The sequence below is a fragment of the Salvia miltiorrhiza genome, chromosome 1 (genome assembly GCF_028751815.1).
Source record: "Salvia miltiorrhiza cultivar Shanhuang (shh) chromosome 1, IMPLAD_Smil_shh, whole genome shotgun sequence".
In the NCBI taxonomy this organism is placed as follows: domain Eukaryota; kingdom Viridiplantae; phylum Streptophyta; class Magnoliopsida; order Lamiales; family Lamiaceae; genus Salvia; species Salvia miltiorrhiza.
In genome coordinates this window covers 8,650,299-8,658,606 of record NC_080387.1, presented here as the reverse complement: position 1 = coordinate 8,658,606, position 8,308 = coordinate 8,650,299, and positions in this window count along the sequence as shown.

Below are 8,308 nucleotides of genomic sequence, written 5' to 3'. Positions count from 1 at the left end.
ATGAGTATGTACTTAGATGGAAACATTATCAAGCAAATGACTGTTGAACAAATTCACTTCGCCAATGCAAGCATGCCACTATGGGCAATAACAACTGGACTTCAAGAAATCGTAACAACATTCGAGCTGGAGAATAGAGATGAACTGACTTTCATGCTCAACTTGCAACATGGAGTATTTCATGTAAAAATGTGTGACAGCAAACAGAACCCAAAACAATTTAGGTTACCTCCACCAGCTACACCTCAAATTGATCCACTACCTGCTCCAGTAATTCCTCCTCCGGTTGCTCCAGCATTTCTTCCACAGGTTGCTCCATTGTTTGCTCCAGCATTTGCTCCACCGGTTGCTTCAGAGGATGCTCCACCAGTTGCTCCACAGAATGCTCAACCGTTTGCTCCAGCATTTGCTCCACCTATTGCTCCAGAGATTGCTCCACCAGTTGTTGTTGGACCAATTGCTCCACTGGTTCTTCCACCGCCAGCAGTCCCACCAATTGTTGTCCCATTAGAGGCTTTACCACCAGAGCTTAAGCAATTTGAGTTCATCTACAAAAAAAGCACATATTACAAAGTGGTTAGTTCACAGAACTCTACAATTTACTACATTTTTTCTTATTTGTTTAATCTAATTTAAGGTATACTATTGCAGGGGGTCTTTCATAAACGCATGACAGAAATCCTTTGACACCCCCTGCAATAGTATACCTTAAATTAGATTAAACAAATTAGAAAAAATGTAGTAAATTGTAGAGTTATGTGAACTAACCACTTTGTAATATGTGTTTTTTTTGTAGATGAACTCAAATTGCTTAAGCTCTGGTGGTAAAGCCTCTAATGGGACAACAATTGGTGGGACTGCTGGCGGTGGAAGAACCAGTGGAGCAATTGGTCCAACAACAACTGGTGGAGCAATCTCTGGAGCAATAGGTGGAGCAAATCCTGGAGCAAACGGTGGAGCATTCTGTGGAGCAACTGGTGGAGCATCATCTGAAGCAACCGGTGGAGCAAATGCTGGAGCAAACAATGGAGCAACCTGTGGAATAAATGCTGGAGCAACCGGAGGAGGAATTACTGGAGCAGGTAGTGGATCAATTTGAGGTGCTGCTGGTGGAACAATTGGTGGAGGTAACCTAAATTGTTTTGGGTTCTGTTTGCTGTCACACATTGTTACATGAAATACTCCATGTTGCAAGTCGAGCATGAAAGTCAGTTCATCTCTATTCTCCAACTCGAATGTTGTTACGATTTCTTGAAGTCCAGTTGTTATTGCTCATAGTGGCATGCTTGCGTTAGCGAAGTGAATTTGTTAAACAGTCATTTGCCTGATAATGTTGCCATCTAATTGAAATTCCATTGAAGGCCTGAAGTAGGCCTCATACTCTTGATAAAATGGTGGTGGAATTAGCTGCATAGAGTTGGAAATAATTAGTTCTTTGCCAATTATCGTTTGAAGTAGGCTGCATAGAAGGCTTGAAGTATGCTTCATACTCTATAAACAGAATACTTGAATAAAATTAGTTAGGATTAGGATTTACCAAGTATCGGTTCGTGTATTGTGAACGATGGCCATATCTCAATGGGACTGTAAATTGTGGTGCATTCATTCTATATCATACAAAAGATAATCCATAAGTGTCAGAGATTATTTATAATGAGCAAACAAACGGAAGTAGATATGTTTTGAAAATGAAACTAAAAGGTATATTTCTCATTTTTGGGGCTTACAATAGATATTCAAAATTGAAATAAAGCAAAGCCACAGTTTATTTAATATGCACTACATGTATTGTCCATAAATAGAATGTATAACTAAACAGAAATGAATGGCAAACAAAGGAACGTATTTGAAAGAGAGGGCCCACAGTATATATTCTCCAAACAGAAATCAACTCGACAATATCAAAAGTGAAATATATGGAGTTTAAATAATGAACAAAAGTAAGCAAACAATTTCAGTTGTTGAATTTTTGACCCACACTGTTGAAACTTATACTTTGTAAACTGCTGAAATGGAAATTTTATTAAAAAGAAAAGGAAAAAAAGAGAGACCAGATACAAAGGAAACAAGCAAAAAACCCGCAAAAAACCCTGGGTAACCAAAAAAAAAAAAAAATCAAGACAAAGAGAATATTTTAAGCGGGTCGTCCTCGTCTAAAACATCGTCCTCTTCATCGTCCAACAAATCGCCCCATTTTTTAGAGGCCACAACCGACATAGCATGGGCTGCATCGGTAGAGTTAGAGGAGTTGATCACAAAGTTTTGCAGTATCTTTCCTTCAGACTGAGCAAACTTCACTTTATTCAGGAACTCCACAGGCGAAGAAGTGTCAAGACCTGGGCCATGCATATCATCACTGCGTGCTGAGTTTTGAAAATCCGAAGACATGCCATTGATTATGAAACGACGGAGCCTGTGCTTGATAGAAGAATCAGAAACTCTCCCCTTCTTGGTGATAGCCCCTTTCGGACGCCCTCGTGTACGAGAAATGGGTCCTGTCGTCCCAGTCAAAGTAAGCACAACGTTGTTGTCAGTCATAACTGCAAGCGGCTGAACAACCAGAGGTGCAGAAGTCCTCTCGTGTTCCTGCTCAACTATCTCAATTTGGCTCTTTTCGTCATCTGAACCAGACTGTTCCATATCCTTTCTACCCTGACTGTCTTGAGGGATGCAAGCATCTGAAGCTCGGCCTCCATCAGAAGGCGGCTTGTCCATGTTATCCTCACCATCAAGAGAAACCAACACAGCAAAGGGATTGGATGAGGTAGGATCTGAAGACTGTCCAACCTCAGCTAAAGCTTGTCCAGCCCTTGTTGGAGATTCCTGATTTCCGGTGTAGGGACGAGGATCAACCCTGTGGTCATCAACCTTGTACTGACCACGTTCCCGGCCCTGATGTTCCGTAAAGCCCATCGTGGTCGTTCTACTCTTTCTGCATTGGTTAGCAGTATGTCCCACAACATTACAAACGGAGCAGTAATAAGGCAAATTCTCATATCGAAACTTGACAGTAAAATCAATGTCGCCACACTTAATATCTAAATCCTCGGGAATATCAGCCGAAACATCTAACTCAACAAGAATTCTAGCAAAGTGACCCACATGAGCCTGTGCAGACTGACCATCAATCAAGATAGGCGTTCCCACTTCTCGTGCGACCCCGGAAAGAACCTCTGGGTGCCAATATTCATGCGGCAAGTTAAAGATTCTAATCCATACCTGAACAAGGGTAGAAGGCGTTTTGTAGGGATCAAAATTCGGCACCCAAGCCTGGAGATGTAGTATACCTGAGCGAAGACGCCAAGTCGTTTTAGTGAAAGCCGCTGCCTTATCCTCGTCGGTTGTGAAATTAAAAGTGAAGAAACCTTTTCCGAGAGGATGAATTGACCAACCGGCAAACAGTTTCCAAAGCTGCTGAAGTTCCTCCCAAAGATCCGCTGCAAACCGAGGTGAATCACCTTTGCGGAGGAACAGTCGGCCATGAACCGCATGGGCGAAACGCCGGACTTGTCGTTGGTGGAAAGAAGGGTCCAAAACAAGGCAACGCTTGAGATCCACCAACTCCGGCCGGAGGATTGAATAGTCATGAGCGGGGACGTCCCTAGGTTTGGAAACTTGCTCGGTCGGACTGCCATCCCTAGCCTTCAGCTTATCTGCAAAAGAGGCATTCGGCTGAGGAGGAGGCGACACCTTCGGACCAGACGGGGGGGCCATCGAAGGGTTCGGAAGAGCAGCAACACCCGAACTTCGATCCAGAGAAGCAGTCTCGGAGTGCTCTCCTACAACGAAGGAGGAACGAGGAGCATTTGGGAGAAAATTTGTAGAGACGACCGGCAGATTGAGCGCACCTCTGTCGCCCTGTGAACTGAGTCCACCGAAAGCCAAAGACAGCGGCGGGAACCAACCAACGCTGGAGGGGCCATTGCCGCCGTTTGACGCCATCGGACGGACGGAAGATCAGCGGCGTGAGGTCGCCGTTTGCAGCCGTTTCCTCCTGCAAATAATCAGCAGAACAGGAGGCGCGGCGACGTCAAAAGCCTCTCTCACAAGAACAGATCCGAGGTCGAATCTGAAGATCTGGAGAGAAGGGGATCTGGGAACGATGACAAGGATGGCGTCGCTGCTGTCAATCCGCGGCGAGGTTGCTCCGAGCGCGGATGGCGGGCTGACGGGAAGTCAACGCCGGGCTGGTTATAAGACGTGAATAGTAGTCTTCATCACCAAGTCCTACTGAAGACTACTTTGCTAATCATCATCCATCCTTCAAAGAGTATCAAGAGTATCAACGTCGTGGATTCCCCCCAAAAGAACGCGCGGTGGAGCAGCTCGCGGTGGAGGAGACAGCTCGCGGTGGAAGCTCGCGGTGGAGCAGTTCGCGGTCAAAGACGAGGAAGACCGTCCAAGGCGAGGAAGACCGATGGCGGTGGAGCAGGTCTCGGTGGAGCAGGTCGCGGCGGAGCAGCACGAGGCTCAGATCCAGCAGCACCAGCAGCAGCACGAGGCGCAGACTGAGCAGGCGACGGAGGCTACAGAAACGTGCTGGTTGCAGATCCCCTTCGTTAACGTGCTGGAATCGTGCTGCTGCTTCACGGAGGATGAGCGGTATTCCGGTGGCGGGGTGGCGATGCTCAGATCCGCGGCGGCGCGATGTGAGATATGAAATTACTATTACCGTGTGGTTGGCGTGGATGAAATTACTATTCCCATTGAAAAAGGAATCCCATTGAAAAAAGAAACAGAAGCAAAAGCAACGTTGTGGTACCACTTATACTTTGTAAACAAAACTTAGGAAATATCGAAGAAATCGCTACGTATAATGAACAAAATCTACTTTCTCTATCATGAACAGAACAGAGCTCATAGAATCAACAAAGTCTATCAAAAAAACCTATATTTCCACATGCATTTTCAATTACTTCACAGACAGGGAAATCATATGAATAAAGAAGTTCAATTAGTAAATAAAAATTCCAAAAAATGTTATTAGAGAAAATATATCATCGAATGCATTCCGCAAAACAAAAGGTAAACCTTCATTATCAGAATAAAGAGAAATGGTGCTGGAGATAGATAAGGCTTACTTATCGTTGTTAAAATTTTTAACTTCCTTCGATCTTCGCAACTTGGAGAGGGTTTCTTGGTATTTTTTGAAGTTTGAAGAAGGAGAAGTTGAAAAGTTGAGAAATTGATTGCAGATGTTTAGTTGCGATCGAGAAGCCTCTACACCTTCCACTTAGTAGGTGATTTTAATGGGTTCCAATCTTCCCTCCCTTTTCTCTTAGAACCGTAAGTTACCCTACAGTTAAAGATTTTATTTTGTGGAAAGTCTTGAAAGTGTAGTATTAAATGCTAAAATGTATTTTGAAGTTGTTGGTAATTAATTATGATATTGACTAATTTACATATATTATTCTTTTGTTATTTAAATATTAATATTTATAAATGTATTTCAATATTAATATTTATATATTAAATTTCTTTCTAATTTACGAAATAAAGTATTTGTAAGTTGTTGTGTCTTATAAAATTTTGTGAATTATGTCATTATTATAGCATATGGTTTGAGGCAAATTATTTACAATATTTTAATTAGTATAGTATTTTAAAGTGATGAAGGTTATTAATTTTTTTTTTGTTTTTGCAGAAATTCAATAAAGCATGTGGTTTGAGGCAAATTATTTATTTTTGTTTGGGCCTCTTTTCCTGTTGTAGCCCAGTTTTGTTTGGGCCTCATGTTCTATGTTTTGTATTATGTAATGTTAATTTGCATTTGGGCCTCTCTCTGATTTTAAATTTGGGTTTTAAGAAAAGATACTATTTAATTCTATATTTTAAAATTCAAATTAGACTTAATTTTTACTATTTTAATTCATAAAAACAAATAAATTTCAGAAATATATGGAAAAATAAATTGTCTCTTATTTCTTTTTGTACAAGTACTACTTTTTTTTTTCCAGATATAATAAAACGGTAATCGTATTACAAATCTGAAATATTAAAGCTTACATGAATACAAATATCAAATATTAAAAATCTGAAATATAAGATATAATAAAACGGTAATAGATATCACATATTTACTATCATTACAAATATAGAGTTTTAGTAATAATATTTAATATAAAAAACTTACTTAATGCTAGAAAACAGTTTGTTATGTTTTTCAAAAGTCAAATATATAACAAAATATATAATAGACATCAACATTTTACAAATGTTGGTATTTTTTAATTAAATTTCAATGGTTACTGTAATAGTTAATTATTTTTTTTATCTATTTTAAAATAATTGTAAAGTGAATATTTGGTATTTTTTATTTCGTTTAATATACATTTTTTCACTTCTATATATGTGTTGGAATTTTACAATTGTGCTGCTCAAGAAATCTGTACCATGATATTATATGTGTTTAGTAAGACAATATTTGTCGCCTTATAATAAAAATTGTATAATATGAAAGTTGCATTTTTTTATCTTTACATATAAATACGTAAGAATTATTGGACCGTGCGTAGCGCGGGTACAATTGGGTTACATATAAAAGTTTCGAGCTAGCCCTATCGGGTTACATATTATTCCGAAACATCGGGCCGCGGGTCGAGACATTTGAAACCGTAACCGATTCGGGGCTATTAGCGGTTCTGGTTTCGGAACCGACCCGTGGTCAACGGTCCGGGCCGAAACCATTGATCTCGGGCCGGTTTCAGGCCGGAACCGCCAGTTCTGATTAGCTCATGGCAACACTATAAGCCAGTAATAGTGTTACATAAGCTGCAAAATAATACTGCATAAAATTTTTATCTGGATTCGAATCCTGGAGGTTGCGAAAATTTTATATAATTAATTGAATTTTGTTATGCAGTCGTTACAAGCATTTTATGCAACACATATAACTTATCACTCATATATTCTATTAATCCAGAGTTTTGAGCTGATTTATTTTCCCGCCATGAGCAGCTTCCTATAACCCATCAGATATAGCGTCTATTTTAATCTCACCACATTTGTTCAATCTCATTTAATCTTTTTTTTTCTCTCTCTATATATATTTATTTTTTTTCCTGCGTTTTAACCTTTATTTTTCTGGCGTTGCATCTTGAATTGCCTTGAACAAAATCGAAATATGGAATAATCCTGTTAAACGAAGGCCCTCTGATACAGAAATCTGTATCAAATAGATAAATTCCTATTTCCATCGTCATCAACAAGGCAAGTGAGCAAAAGTCGGGATTTGATTGAGTTTCTATAATTCTACCCAAATGAAATCGACTGTTCTATCCCTTAATCTTATGAAATAAAGATTTCCAATGATTTAAAGTTAATTACATTTGGGATCGCATAGAATCATAGCTAGGGATGGCAATCGGGTACGACAGGTACGGATAGTGACTATCCATACTCATACCCACGAACTAAATGGATAGTGATTTTTAACCACGAAACTATCTATGGATATCAAATGATATCCAAACCCGCTACCCGTCGGGTATCCATGAACCCGCTATCCGGCGGGTATCCGTCACCCGCTATTTGCCGGATACCCGCCACCTACTATCCGCCGGATACTCACGAAACACAATTTAAATATAAATTTACAACAAATTTAATAGAAAAAAAAAATCAACACAAATAACATAGTTCAAATCCATATGTTGAAATCCACAAAGAACAATGTTTAAATTCAAATTCATCAACTAAAATATAAAATCCAACAAAATTCTATAATTTCTCAACAAAATTCAAATTTAAATTAGACTATTAGAATTTGGGCCTTAGTTCAGTTTCTGTTTGGGCCTATTTTATGATATAATATGCTAGCCCATAATCTTAAAATATATATTCAAAGCCCATATTTTATGAAATTTTTTGTGGGTAATTGGCGGGTATTTTTCGCGGGTAAACGGGTTTCGCGGGTATGGATAGTAAGTATCCAAACTCATACCCACGAACTAAATGGATAGTGAATTGCAACCACGAAACTATCCGTGGATATCAAATGGTATACAAACCCACCCTAATAGGTTCGAGTTTTCGCGGATATCCGTTACCCACGGGTAGATTGCCATCCCTAATCAGAGCCGTGGGATGAGAGAAAATCAACGCACTGGATTCTTTCTCATTTCTAAGTCTAAGGGGTTTATCTCAATCGAATCAAAGCCTATATATATATATATATGTCCACGTACAGTACGTACACGAAATTAAATATTTTCACTTAATATTTGTGTTTAATTTTTTGTCATAATATAATATATTAGATTTATTCGTTTATATTATATATTTTATTAAATTTTCAATTTGATTTGAT